General features: G+C 41.8%; 3 pseudogenes across 3 annotated transcripts; all 3 read left to right on the top strand.

Moving 5' to 3' along the window:
* Positions 1-3,380: 3,380 nt before the first annotated feature.
* LOC310794511 (P2Y purinoceptor 1 pseudogene) lies at positions 3,381-4,361 on the top strand (annotated as a pseudogene). The gene has a single exon. The product of its transcript is annotated as a P2Y purinoceptor 1 pseudogene (transcript).
* A 713-nt stretch (positions 4,362-5,074) lies between these two features.
* LOC310794512 (P2Y purinoceptor 1 pseudogene) lies at positions 5,075-6,082 on the top strand (annotated as a pseudogene). The gene has a single exon. The product of its transcript is annotated as a P2Y purinoceptor 1 pseudogene (transcript).
* A 2,049-nt stretch (positions 6,083-8,131) lies between these two features.
* Positions 8,132-10,526, top strand: LOC310794513 (P2Y purinoceptor 1 pseudogene; annotated as a pseudogene). The gene is made up of 2 exons: positions 8,132-8,469; positions 9,878-10,526. The product of its transcript is annotated as a P2Y purinoceptor 1 pseudogene (transcript).
* The last annotated feature ends 4,668 nt before the right edge of the window (positions 10,527-15,194 follow it).

The following is a 15,194-nucleotide window of genomic DNA, read 5'->3' on the forward strand; positions in this document are numbered from 1 at the left end:
GCGGTCGTGAGGTCACAGTGACCTTGAACTTTGACCTTTGAACACCAAAATTTAATCACTTCATCCTTGAGTCCAAGTGGACGTTTGAGGCAAATTTGACGACATTTCGTCAAGGCGTTCCTGAGATATCGCGTTAACGATCATGAAAGGAGCGGTCATGAGGTCACAGTGACCTTGACCTTTGACCACCAAAATCTAATCAGTTCATCCTCGAGTCCAAGTGGACGTTTGAGGCAAATTCGAAGAAGTCACGTGAAGGCGTTCCTGAGATATCGTGTTAAGAGCTTGGAAATGGCGTTCGTAAGGTCACAGTGACCTTGAACTTTGACCTTTGACCACGTCTGATAGATTACATGAGTGTGGGTCTATTCGCAGTGTACATTAGCCCTTACTGACTGATCCTCCATCACTGAAGCTTGTCCACACAGGACAGGATATAGGGAGATAATGTGTCAAGTATTACAGGTCCAGATTGATGTACGTACAGTAGGTGATGAACTGTGATCGAGTTGGGATGAAAGTCCTCACAACTGGACAAACCCAGTCTGCACTAAGAACTCACAACTCCACTCCTATACACTCCTGCACCATGTGAAGCCATAACTAGTTTGGGTTATATTATTATTTTACACTTGGTCCAAGAATGAAAATTATTTAGCAAATTTGAAGAAACAAGGAAGTGAGATTTCCCATCAATTTGGAGTTTTAATACAAATATAGACTTTTGTTGTGGCTCATTATAAACTATGAATTGAGGACAGTTGACCATGATGTCCATGGTAGGCAAAAAGATGTTTTAGTTTTGAAGACATATTTACACTGATCTGTAAGTATGACTTTAAGGGCAAATATCAAAAATACATAAAAAGAAAATCCAGGTATGTATTTGTGGGAAGCAAATGTATTCCACAGAATGACACCAACCTATGTGTTGACAGATAGCCTACTGTTTCCTCATACAGTATGTATGAACAATGCAAAGTGTAGCTTGTACATTTGTATCTGTGTGTTTGTAGCCAGATGACATTGCACTTATTTTCATTTCCTTCTCTATTTTGTTGTAAATAATTTTAGACAAATACTTCTTATGTAATAGAAATATTTCATGTTGCGTATAGGCCTACATTTGGACACTTACAATGTTTTGTGTGTGTGTGTGTGTGTGTGTGTGTGTGTGTGTGTGTGTGTGTGTGTGTGTGTGTGTGTGTGTGTGTGTGTGTGTGTGTGTGTGTGTGTGTGTGTGTGTGTGTGTGTGTGTGGGTGTGTGTGTGTGTGTGTGTGTGTGGGTGGGTGTGTATTCACACCTTTTTTTTTACTACCGGTATTCACAGTTTTGTATGAACATGTCTGCATTTCCTTTTTTCACTTCCTTTTTCCTCACTCATGGTAAATGCATGACATTGGTGTTTAAATGTCAGATATACTTGTAATTTCTGTACATAGTCTTTTATATACATGTTTCTAATATTTCACTTGCTCATTCATCACTTTATTTTTACTATAACATTGGTATATGTTCCCCCATGCTGGTGAGCACCACAAATGTCATTTTGGGTAGTCCCAATCGAAATGAAGCCAAACTACTCTTTCTTTTTGTTGGTGCCTTTTCTTCTCCTACAGTACGTTCAGTTATGTGGACTCCACTGGATCCACTGTTTAGGCTTAGGACAGTGCACAGTAACAGGTGTGGACTCCACTGGATCCACTGTTTAGGCTTAGGACAGTGCACAGTAACAGTTATGTGGACTCCACTGGATCCACTGTTTAGGCTTAGGACAGTGCACAGTAACAGGTGTGGACTCCACTGGATCTACTGTTTAGGCTTAGGACAGTGCACAGTAACAGGTGTGGACTCTGCTGGATCTACTGTTTAGGCTTAGGACAGTGCACAGTAACAGTTATGTGGACTCCACTGGATCTACTGTTTAGGCTTAGGACAGTCCACAGTAACAGTTATGTGGACTCCACTGGATCTACTGTTTAGGCTTAGGACAGTGCACAGTAACAGGTGTGGACTCCACTGGATCTACTGTTTAGGCTTAGGACAGTGCACAGTAACAGGTGTGGACTCCACTGGATGTACTGTTTAGGCTTAGGACAGTGCACAGTAACAGGTGTGGACTCCACTGGATCTACTGTTTAGGCTTAGGACAGTGCACAGTAACAGGGAGATTACTGATGAGCACAATCTTACAATGTCAGAGATACATTTCTAATTGAAACATTTCACTGAATAATAGCCTCTATTAAAATAACACAATTCAGGTGGCATGTAAGCTTTCTGCAACATTGTGAATGGGTTCTGAATGGGCTCAATATTTTCTTCCTATAGATTTCCAGATTTTAGGAGTGAAGATCATTTTAAGAGGAAACAGAAATTAAATTAATTTAAGCTATATTTAGTGCACAATTAGTACCATTTCAAACGTGTGGATCTTTTGCCATCCTCCTGACTTTGATCATATTTAATGTAGCTAATACTTGAAGCCATTTCATTGTAACCAGCCTAATCTTTTCAAATGGTGCCATTCAAATTTCAATCAAATGTGGAATTATGAAAATGTATGAAGTATTTGATATTCATTTGCAGCAAGTACAAGCCTATGACAGAGAATTAACAGCTCATAAATTGTTCTATGTTCTATTATTGTGAACAATAATAATATTGTTCTATTATTATTAATTCTATTATAATTGTTCTATGCTGTTTAGCCAAGATTAATTTCCTCTGACTTTCTGAAAGAGGAAAAGGGTGATGGTGTGCACTGCTATGATTTCAGTGAATATTGATTGATTGATTGATTGATTGATTGATTGATTGATTGATTGATTGATTGATTAGGAATGGCAACATGGATAGAAGGTGGGAGGACTGGATTGCTCCCAGTGGACCACCAGTCTGAAATCTTGCCCTGGTCCCTAAAGTGGACCAGGGCTACACTGTAAGTGGTAATTGGCATAATGAAATGGAGAAACAGAAGAAAAGTCTCCTTTCAGGATGGCACACAACTTACCTACCAAAACAATGTTATTGTCCTTAAAAAAGCGCAAAAAGCTAAAATATGCATTCCAGATGCATATCTTCTTGATCTGATTCTATGGATCAGATGATTTTCACATCAGTGTGAAATGGTTTGACATGTGACTGATGAACACATTAATTTCACACCAGTGTTGAATGTGTTAAACGGTCACACTTTCAGTCAATTTCCTGCAACGTGCAAAACTGAAGCAGAGAGAGTAAGGTTTCAAAAAGGAAGTCTGCTGTGTACAAAGTCACCTGTTTTTCTTCCACCGCTCATAATTCAATTTATATCTCCAGAAAACACCAGAGCTCCACTGAAAGAGACAGATTTGTACTTTGCTTTTCAGAAGACAGAATGAAGAACATCTCTTGTGAACTAGAAAGCTTTGACTTTAAACATACATTCCTACCTGCTGTTTATATCTTAGTATTCATCGTCGGCCTGATAGCTAATGGTTTGGGATTGAAGTCGTTGCTCCAGAACTGGAAGAAACTGGGGAACATCAACATTTTTGTTCTCAACCTTGGAATCACAGATATTTTGTATCTGCTCACGGTACCGTTTCTGGTTGTGTACTATTTATTGCAACGTAAATGGATCTTTGGAGATGTTTTCTGCAAGACGACACGATTCTTCTTCAACCTGAATCTATATGGCAGCATTGGGTTCCTCACCTGTATCAGTGTGTACAGGTACCTGGCCATTGTCCACCCAATGAGAGTGATGGGAAGAATAACCGTCACCCACTCTGTGGTTATCACGATAATGGTTTGGGTCTTGGTGAGCATTCAAAGTCTTCCAGACATGTTCTTCGACAAGACAGATGGAAACAAAATGAGATGTTATGACACCACCTCTAAGTTCTACGTTGAGGATTACCTGAACTACAGCCTTGGATGGACCGTCACTGGATTTTGCATCCCTTTCCTCATCACACTGGGCTGCTATGGACACATGATTGTCATTCTCTGCCGCAGAAACACTATTGATAAGGTACTGAAACAGAGAAGCTTGAAGTTGTTGTTCATTTCGATCCTACTCTTCTCTGTTTGTTACATTCCATATCATGTATTGAAGAACCTCATCCTCTTGGCAAGAATTTTGAATAATCAGGGGTTGTGCCCTGATTGGAGCAACCAAGCCTATGTTGCTCAACAGATAAGTCGTGGACTTGTGTGTCTGAACAGCGCCCTCAACCCCCTGGTTTACCTCCATGTAAATGAAGACCTTCCAGCTCAGCTCAGACAACTGTTCCAGCAAGCTCGTCAGAAGGTCACGCGATCGTCCATCACTCACAGACAAGTTCCAATGGTGGAAACTCAGTCAACATTTTGACAGTTCTTCTCTTAACTTGCTCATCTCTGCTTCTTTGTAAACTGTATTTCTAACTGAGAAGCACAACTTTTTGCAACAATAATACATTTGCTGTACTGGATTTAATAGTTGATTTAATTTGGCCAGGTCTTGCTCGTAAAAGAGATCTTTGATCTCAAGGGACTACCTGGTAAAATAAAGATAAAATACATAACTGTACTTGGATTTTTGCATTTGGCAGATAGTTGTTATGACATATGGAACAAAGTTCAAATTAAAGACATGAAATGCATTTAAGAAACACAAGTTTTGTCACTGTGACCATTGAAGAAGTGTTGTGAGGGGAGTAGTAGGCACGCTTGCATGTGTTGCATCCATAGATGTCATTCACACTGGGGGTGCTGGGGACATGTCCCCACCACTTTCTGAAATGGCAGATTTGTCCCCATCAGTAATATATATATATATATATATATATATATATATATTATATTGCTTAAAATGGAAAATTTGGGTGTTATAGACTCCCATCCGAAATAAACGAAGCCTGTTTGTCCGCACGCACGCACGCATGCACGCACGCACGCACACGCGCACACACACACACACACACACACACACACACACTTCCGGCCTTCTATCCGTTAAACAGATAAAGATCTAATCTACTTGAAAGCAGCAGAGCGTCCACTGTGAGACAAACATTTTTTACTCACTGCTTTTCAGAAGACACAATGAAGAACATCTCTTGTGAACTAGAAAGCTTTGACTTTCCAAACAAATTCCTACCTGCTGTTTACATCTTAGTATTCCTCGTGGGCCTGATATCTAATGGTTTGGGATTGAAGTCGTTGCTCCAGAACTGGAAGAAACTTAAGATCATCAACATTTTTGTTCTCAATCTTGGATTGACAGATTTTCTGTATCTGCTCACGCTGCCGTTTCTGGTCGTGTACTTTTTTTGGGGACGTGAATGGATCTTTGGAGATGTGTTCTGCAAGATAAAAAGATTCTGCTTCAACCTGAATCTATATGGCAGCATTGGGTTCCTCACCTGTATCAGTGTGTACAGGTACCTGGCCATTGTCCACCCAATGAGAGTGATGGGAAGAATAACTGTCACCCACTCTGTGGTTATCACGATAATGGTTTGGGTTTTGGTGAGCATTCAAAGTCTCCCAGACATGTTCTTCACCAAGACATATGGAAACAAACCGAAATGTTATGACACCACCTCTACGTTCCACGTTGAGGATTACCTGAACTACAGCCTTGGATGGACCGTCACTGGATTTTGCATCCCTTTCCTCATCACACTGTGCTGCTATGGACACGTGGCTGTAGTTCTGTGTACCAGAAAGAGACTTGACCAGGTACAAAAGCAGAGAAGCTTGAAGTTGTTGTTAATTTTGATCCTACTCTTCTCTGTTTGTTACATTCCGTATCATGTATTGAGGAACCTCAACCTCTTGGCCAGAGTTTTGATAAATCAGGGGTTGTGCCCTGAATGGAATAACAGAGCCTACGTTGCTCAACAGATAAGTCGTGGACTTGTGTGTCTGAACAGCGCCCTCATCCCCCTGGTTTACCTCCACAGAAATGAAGACCTTCCAGCTCAGCTCAGACAACTGTTCCAGCAAGCTCGTCAGAAGCTCACGCGACGGTCCATCATTCAAACTCAAGTTCCCACCAGTGACAATCAACTTCCAATGGTGGAAAGTCATTTTGCAATTTGTGAATGAAATGGAACATTTTGCCATTCATTCTCTTAACTGTCTCTTTTTCTTTCTGCATCTTTGTAATATTCATTTCTAACTGAGAAGCGCTGTTTTTGCAACATTAATACATTTGCTGTACCTGGATTTTTGCATTGGGCAGATTGTTGTTATCACATGTGAGGGGGAAAAAAGCTCAAATTAAAGACATGAAGTGTACTCAAACCACGATTCTTGTCACTGTGATGTTTCAGGAAGTGCTGTGGGGAGCGTATAGGCGCAGTCACGGTGCACGTTCAAGATTCAACTTTCAACAGGTTTATTGTCACTCTGGTTGCGCAAGTCCACTTGTGTGAAATTCTTAGGCCAATTCGAATTCAATTTGAGGTGGCACATAAATCAGCCCATACAGAGAGTCCACTGTGATTATTCACTGCTTTTCAGAAGACACAATGAAGAAGCAACTCTCGTCAAACAGTTTGCTTTGAATTTAAACACAATTCCTGCCTGCTGTTTACACCTTAGTATTCATTCATCAAGCATAATGGTTGTGGATTGAAGTTCTTGCTCCAGAACTGGAAGAAACTTAAGATCCACATTTTTGTTCTCAACCTTGGAAGCACAGATTCCACCACTTTTAATACATTCAGCCTATTGTACTGATTCAATACATTTGACTGTACTTAGATTTTTGCATTTGGTTTGATGATGTGGGAGGAAAGCTCAAATTAAAGACTTCAAATGCCACACAAGTCTTGTCACTGTGACCTTGTTGTCACTGTGACCTTTCAGGAAGTGTTGTGTGGGGAGAGTAGCCTATCATATGGTGCGGTGGGCAGGCTGCATGTGTTGCATCAGTTCAACAGGAAGTGGATGCCTGCAGTAAGGTTGTGTTCATAAATCCAATCTGACGATCTACACTGAAATGAGAGCGTGCTCTTTCTGTACGAATGAAGGAACGGGTCATTAGTTTTAGAAACACACTACAGTCTAGCAGTTAGCTAACTGCTACTGTACACATACAACAACTCACTCCTATCTGCTCTCAGCTCCTCTCCTCCCTTCTATTCTCTTCCTCTGTTTTTTTTAACCATTTTAGCAGTTCATCTGCTCTTGTTGCTCTGCTGCTCCGTCTCCTCAGCTGGAGTGCCGAGAGTGTAGCGCGAAGTCCGAATAACCAAACGCTGTATTCCAACAGCGTTCCCAATTTCCGAACGGTCCAGTTTGTGCCAGGGTGGGCTCTGGGTGCTGGGAGTGACATTTAAGAACGCGCCCTAAGTGTAAATAAACAAGATGTAAAAGTTATGAGCTTCACAAGCTGACAATTACAAAAAAATATATATATTTATTTATACTAAATATTCTGCAAAGATTCTAGAAAATCACAAGATTTAAATCCAACACAAAAATACCAAAGTCTTTTAATTATTTTACACTGTGTTTTTTTTATATATGCATTGCTTTGCTGCTTGTTTTTTCAATTATTTTTTTGTAAAGCACCTTGAATTGCCTTTGTGTATGAAAAGTGCTATATAAATAAATTTGACTTGACTTGACTTGACTTACAGCATTTTCATCTATAGTTACTTAACCCATGCATACATAGTCTATATCACTGGCAGTTTCAAGGTTAATCAAATATGTTCCCTTGTGCCTCATGACATACTCCACCCAGAGGGTGGTGCAAATATGTTCCCTTGTGCCTCATGACATACTCCACCCAGAGGGTGGTGCAAATATGTTCCCTTGTGCCTCATGACATACTCCGCCCAGAGGGTGGTGCAAGCGGTCTGCGACAGGAAGTTGTGGCAGCCCCCCTCCCTCTGCCGAGTGCATCTCTCTCTCTCTCTCTCTCTCTCTCTCTCTCTCTCTCTCTCTCTCTCTCTCTCTCTCTCTCTCTGGTGCTGGAAAAAACCACACACACCCCTACTTCTGGTCTGTTTTCTTGGTTAAACCTATTTATAGTCTATGGGTTAAACAGATACAGATCAAATACACTGACGTTTCACACCTTCAAAGCACCAGAGCATCCACTGTGAGAGCAACATTTTTATTCCGTGCTTTTCAGAAGACACAATGATGAATATCTCTTGTAAACTAGAAAGCTTTGACTTTCCACATACATTCCTACCTGTTGTTTACATCTTAGTATTCATTGTGGGCCTGATAGCTAATGGTTTGGGATTGAAGTCCTTGATCCAGAACTGGAAGAAACTTAAGATCATCAACATTTTTGTTCTCAATCTTGGACTCACAGATATTTTGTATCTGCTCACGGTACCGTTTCTGGTCGTGTACTATTTATTGGGAAGTAAATGGATCTTTGGAGATGTGTTCTGCAAGATAACAAGATTCTTCTTCAACCTGAATCTATATGGCAGCATTGGGTTCCTCACCTGTATCAGTGTGTACAGGTACCTGGCCATTGTCCACCCAGTGAGAGTGATGGGAAGAATAACCGTCACCCACTCTGTGGTTATCACGATAATGGTTTGGGTCTTGGTGAGCATTCAAATCCTCCCAGACATGTTCTTCATCAAGACAGATGGAAACGAACAGAAATGTTATGACACCACCTCTAAGTTCTACCTTGAGGATTACCTGAACTACAGTCGTGGATGGAGCATCACTGGATTTTGCATCCCTTTCCTCATCACACTGTGCTGCTATGGACACGTGGCTGTAGTTCTGTGTACCAGAAAGAGACTTGACCAGGTACAAAAGCAGAGAAGCTTGAAGTTGTTGTTAATTTTGATCCTACTCTTCTCTGTTTGTTACATTCCGTATCATGTATTGAGGAACCTCAACCTCAGGGCAAGAGTTTTGATAAATCAGGGGTTGTGCCCTGAATGGAACAACCGAGCCTATATTGCTAAACAGATAAGTCGTGGACTTGTGTGTCTGAACAGCGCCCTCAACCCCCTGGTTTACCTCCACGGAAATGGAGCCCTTCCAGCTCAGCTCAGACAACTGTTCCAGCAAGCTCGTCAGAAGGTCACGCGATCGTCCATCACTCAAAGTCAAGTTCCCACCAGTGACAATCAACTTCCAATGGTGGAAAGTCATTTTGCAACTTGTGAATGAAATGGAACATTTTGCCATTCATTCCCTTAACTCGCTCTTTTTCTTTCTGCATCTTTGTAATATTCATTTCTAACTGAGAAGCGCCATTTTTGCAACATTAATACATTTGCTGTACCTGGATTTTTGCATTGGGCAGATTGTTGTTATCACATGTGAGGGGGAAAAAAGCTCAAATTAAAGACATGAAGTGTACTTAAACCACGATTCTTGTCACTGTGATGTTTCAGGAAGTGCTGTGGGGAGCGTATAGGCGCAGTCACGGTGCACGTTCAAGATTCAACTTTCAACATGTTTATTGTCACTCTGGTTGCACAGGTACACTTGTGTGAAATTCTTAGGCCGGGAGGCTCCACAGGACATCAAATATGAGTAAAAAGCAACACATGATAAAATATGAAACATATCATAAAACAGAAACACACAAGAGCAATAATATTTTTAGTTAAAATTGGCTAAGTGGTGTCCCGGTGTTCGGGCGGTGTGTCACTCGGGCAGCAATTCTTTTTTTTTTTTTTGATTGGTTGTTTTCTAGAGGCAAACTTGCTGCTGCCTTGCTAGCTAATGGTTTTGTAGCTTAAAAACGCAGGGCACATCATTTCCAGAGTCTAATGCATGACGACTTCATGACATCTAGGAATTTTGCGCGCTTCACGTGCAAAATGTCGTCATGCAATTGCCCCACCAATTTTATCCAGGCCCACCCAGCATTGGGTTCCTCACCTGTATCAGTGTGTACAGGTACCTGGCCATTGTCCACCCAGTGAGAGTGATGGGAAGAATAACTGTCACCCACTCTGTGGTTATCACGATAATGGTTTGGGTCTTGGTGAGCATTCAAATCCTCCCAGACATGTTCTTCACCAAGACAGATGGAAACAAATTGAAATGTTACGATAGCACTTCTAAGTTCTACGTTGAGGATTACCTGAACTACAGCCTTGGATGGACCGTCACTGGATTTTGCATCCCTTTCCTCATCACACTGGGCTGCTATGGACACGTGATTGTCATTATCTGCCGCAGAAACACTATTGATAAGGTACTGAAACAGAGAAGCTTGAAGTTGTTGTTCATTTTGATCCTACTCTTCTCTGTTTGTTACATTCCATATCATGTATTGAGAAACCTCAACCTCAGGGCCAGAGTTTTGAAAAATCAGGGGTTGTGCCCTGAATGGAGCAACCGAGCCTACATTGCTCAACAGATAAGTCGTGGACTTGTGTGTCTGAACAGCGCCCTCAACCCCCTGGTTTACCTCCACGGAAATGAAGACCTTCCAGCTCAGCTCAGACAACTGTTCCAGCAAGCTCGTCAAAAGGTCACACGATCGTCCATCACTCACAGACAAGTTACAGTGGTGGAAACTCACTCAGACTGCAACTTGTGAATGAATAACATTTTGACAGTCCTTCTCTTAACTCGCTGATGCATCTTTGTAATATATATTTCTAACTGAGAAGCACCACTTTTTGCAATAATACATTTGCTGTACTGGATTAAATACATTTACTGTACTTGGGTTTTTCCATTTGGCAGATAGTTGTTATTACATGTGGAAACTAGAATGACTGCACCGTGGATATATGCCTCTGCCAACAAGTGAGCAGTCAACATTCATGTCTGTCAAGACTTTTGAGCAAAATTCGGAGAAATTCCGTCAAGGCGTTCCTGAGATATTGCATTAACAAGCTAGAAAATGGTGTTCATGAGGTCACAGTGACCTTGAACTTTGACCTTTGATGCCCAAAATCGACTCAGTTCATCCTTGAGTCCAAGTGGTCGTTTGAGCCAAATTCAAAGAAATTCCTTCAAGGCGTTCCTGAGATATCGCCTTAATGAGCATGAAACGGGCGGTCGTGAGGTCACAGTGAGCTTGAACTTTGACCTTTGAACACCAAAATCTAATCACTTCATCCTTGAGTCCAAGTGGACGTTTGAGGCAAATTTGACGACATTTCGTCAAGGCGTTCCTGAGATATCGCGTTAACGATCATGAAAGGAGCGGTCATGAGGTCACAGTGACCTTGACCTTTGACCACCAAAATCTAATCAGTTCATCCGCGAGTCCAAGTGGACGTTTGAGGCAAATTCGAAGAAGTTACGTGAAGGCGTTCCTGAGATATCGTGTTAACGAGCTTGGAAATGGCGTTCGTAAGGTCACAGTGACCTTGAACTTTGACAGATTACATGAGTTCGGGTCTGTTCGCTGTGTACATTAGCCCTTACTGACTGATCCTCCATCACTGAAGCTTGTCCACACAGGACAGGATATAGGGAGATAATGTGTCAAGTATTACAGGTCTAGATTGATGTAGGTAATGAACTGTGATCGAGTTGGGATGAAAGTCCTCACAACTGGACAAACCCAGTCTGCACTAAGAACTCACAACTCCACTCCTATACACTCCTGCACCATGTGAAGCCATAACTAGTTTGGGTTATATTATTATTTTACACTTGGTCCAAGAATTAAAATTATTTAGCAAATCTGGAGAAACAAGGAAGTGAGATTTCCCATCAATTTGGAGTTTTAATACAAATATAGACTTTTGTTGTGGCTGATTATAAACTATGAATTGAGGACAGTTGACCATGATGTCCATGGTAGGCAAAAAGATGTTTTAGTTTTGAAGACATATTTACACTACTGATCTGTAAGTATGACTTTAAGGGCAAATATCAAAAATACTTAAAAGAAAATCCAGGTATGTATTTGTGGGAAGCAAATATATTAGTTTTAATTCTGTGGAATTAGTATTCCACAGAATGACACCAACTTATGTGTTGACAGATAGCCTACTGTTTCCTCATATGTATGAACAATGCAAAGTGTAGCTTGTACATTTGTATCTGTGTGTTTGTAGCCAGATGACATTGCACTTATTTTCATTTCCTTCTCTATTTTGTTGTAAATAATTTTAGACAAACACTTCTTATGTAATAGAAATATTTCATGTTGCGTATAGGCCTACATTTGGACACTTACAATGTTTTGTGTGTGTGTGTGTGTGTGTGTGTGTGTGTGTGTGTGTGTGTGTGTGTGTGTGTGTGTGTGTGTGTGTGTGTGTGTGTGTGTGTGTGTGTGTGTGTGTGTGCGTGTGTATTCACACTTTTTTTTTTACTACCGGTATTCACGAACATGTCTGCATTTCCTTTTTTCACTTCCTTTTTCCTCACTCATGGTAAATGCATGACATTGGTGTTTAAATGTCAGATATACTTGTAATTTCTGTACATAGTCTTTTATATACATGTTTATAATATTTCACTTGCTCATTCATCACTTTATTTTTTACTATAACATTGATATATTTTCCCCCATGCTGGTGAGCACCACAAATGTCATTTTGGGTAGTCCCAATCGAAATGAAGCCAAACTACTCTTTGGTGCCTTTTCTTCTCCTACAGTCCATTCAGTTATGTGGACTCCACTGGATCCACTGTTTAGGCTTAGGACAGTGCACAGTAACAGGTGTGGACTCCACTGGATCTACTGTTTAGGCTTAGGACAGTGCACAGTAACAGGTGTGGACTCCACTGGATCCACTGTTTAGGCTTAGGACAGTGCACAGTAACAGGTGTGCTCCACTGGATCTACTGTTTAGGCTTAGGACAGTGCACAGTAACAGGTGTGGACTCCACTGGATCTACTGTTTAGGCTTAGGACAGTGCACAGTAACAGGTGTGGACTCCACTGGATCTACTGTTTAGGCTTAGGACAGTGCACAGTAACAGGTGTGGACTCCACTGGATCTACTGTTTAGGCTTAGGACAGTGCACAGTAACAGGTGTGGACTCCACTGGATCTACTGTTTAGGCTTAGGACAGTGCACAGTAACAGGTGTGGACTCCACTGGATCTACTTTTTAAGCTTAGGACAGTGCACAGTAACAGGTGTGGACTCCACTGGATCTACTGTTTAGGCTTAGGACAGTGCACAGTAACAGGTGTGGACTCCACTGGATCTACTGTTTAGGCTTAGGACAGTGCACAGTAACAGGTGTGGACTCCACTGGATCTACTGTTTAGGCTTAGGACAGTGCACAGTAACAGGTGTGGACTCCACTGGATCCACTGTTTAGGCTTAGGACAGTGCACATTAACAGGTGTGGACTCCACTGGATCTACTGTTTAGGCTTAGGACAGTGCACAGTAACAGGTGTGGACTCCACTGGATCTAGTGTTTAGGCTTAGGACAGTGCACATTAACAGTTATGGACTCCACTGGATCTCCTGTTTAGGCTTAGGACAGTGCACAGTAACAGTTATGGACTCCACTGGATCTACTGTTTAGGCTTAGGACAGTGCACAGTAACAGTTATGGACTCCACTGGATCCACTGTTTAGGCTTAGGACAGTGCACAGTAACAGGTGTGGACTCCACTGGATCTACTGTTTAGGCTTAGGACAGTGCACAGTAACAGGTGTGGACTCCACTGGATCTACTGTTTAGGCTTAGGACAGTGCACAGTAACAGGTGTGGACTCCACTGGATCTACTTTTTAAGCTTAGGACAGTGCACAGTAACAGGTGTGGACTCCACTGGATCTACTGTTTAGGCTTAGGACAGTGCACAGTAACAGGTGTGGACTCCACTGGATCTACTGTTTAGGCTTAGGACAGTGCACAGTAACAGGTGTGGACTCCACTGGATCTACTGTTTAGGCTTAGGACAGTGCACAGTAACAGGTGTGGACTCCACTGGATCCACTGTTTAGGCTTAGGACAGTGCACATTAACAGGTGTGGACTCCACTGGATCTACTGTTTAGGCTTAGGACAGTGCACAGTAACAGGTGTGGACTCCACTGGATCTAGTGTTTAGGCTTAGGACAGTGCACATTAACAGTTATGGACTCCACTGGATCTCCTGTTTAGGCTTAGGACAGTGCACAGTAACAGTTATGGACTCCACTGGATCTACTGTTTAGGCTTAGGACAGTGCACAGTAACAGTTATGGACTCCACTGGATCCACTGTTTAGGCTTAGGACAGTGCACAGTAACAGGTGTGGACTCCACTGGATCTACTGTTTAGGCTTAGGACAATGTGCAGTAACAGTTATGTGGACTCCACTGGATCTACTGTTTAGGCTTAGGACAGTGCACAGTAACAGGTGTGGACTCCACTGGATCTAGTGTTTAGGCTTAGGACAGTGCACAGTAACAGTTATGTGGACTCCACTGGATCTACTGTTTAGGCTTAGGACAGTGCACATTAACAGTTATGTGGACTCCACTGGATCTACTGTTTAGGCTTAGGACAGTGCACAGTAACAGGTGTGGACTCCACTGGATCTAGTGTTTAGGCTTAGGACAGTGCACATTAACAGTTATGTGGACTCCACTGGATCTACTGTTTAGGCTTAGGACAGTGCACATGTGGACTCCACTGGATCTACTGTTTAGGCTTAGGACAGTGCACAGTAACAGGTGTGGACTCCACTGGATCTACTGTTTAGGCTTAGGACAATGTACATGACAGGTGTGGACTCCACTGGATCTACTGTTTAGGCTTAGGACAGTGCACAGTAACAGGTGTGGACTCCACTGGATCTACTGTTTAGGCTTAGGACAGTGCACATTAACAGGGACCGTTATGTGGACTCCACTGGATCTACTGTTTAGGCTTAGGACAGTGCACAGTAACAGGTGTGGACTCCACTGGATCTACTGTTTAGGCTTAGGACAGTGCACAGTAACAGGTGTGGACTCCACTGGATCTACTGTTTAGGCTTAGGACAGTGCACAGTAACAGGTGTGGACTCCACTGGATCTACTGTTTAGGCTTAGGACAGTGCACAGTAACAGTGATGTTACTTATATTAGATTTAATGTAGCTAATACTTGAAGCAATTTCATTGTAACCAGCCTAATTCTTTCAAATGGTGCCATTCAAATTTCAATCAAATGTGGAATTATGAAAATGTATGAAGTATTTGATATCCATTTGCAGCAAGTACAAGACTATGACAGAGAATTAACAGCTCATAAATTGTTCTATGTTCTATTATTGTGAACAATAATAATATTGTTCTATTATTATTAATTATATTA

Source organism: Poromitra crassiceps, assembly GCF_964638095.1.
Source record: "Poromitra crassiceps genome assembly, chromosome: 20".
In the NCBI taxonomy this organism is placed as follows: Eukaryota; Metazoa; Chordata; class Actinopteri; order Beryciformes; family Melamphaidae; genus Poromitra; species Poromitra crassiceps.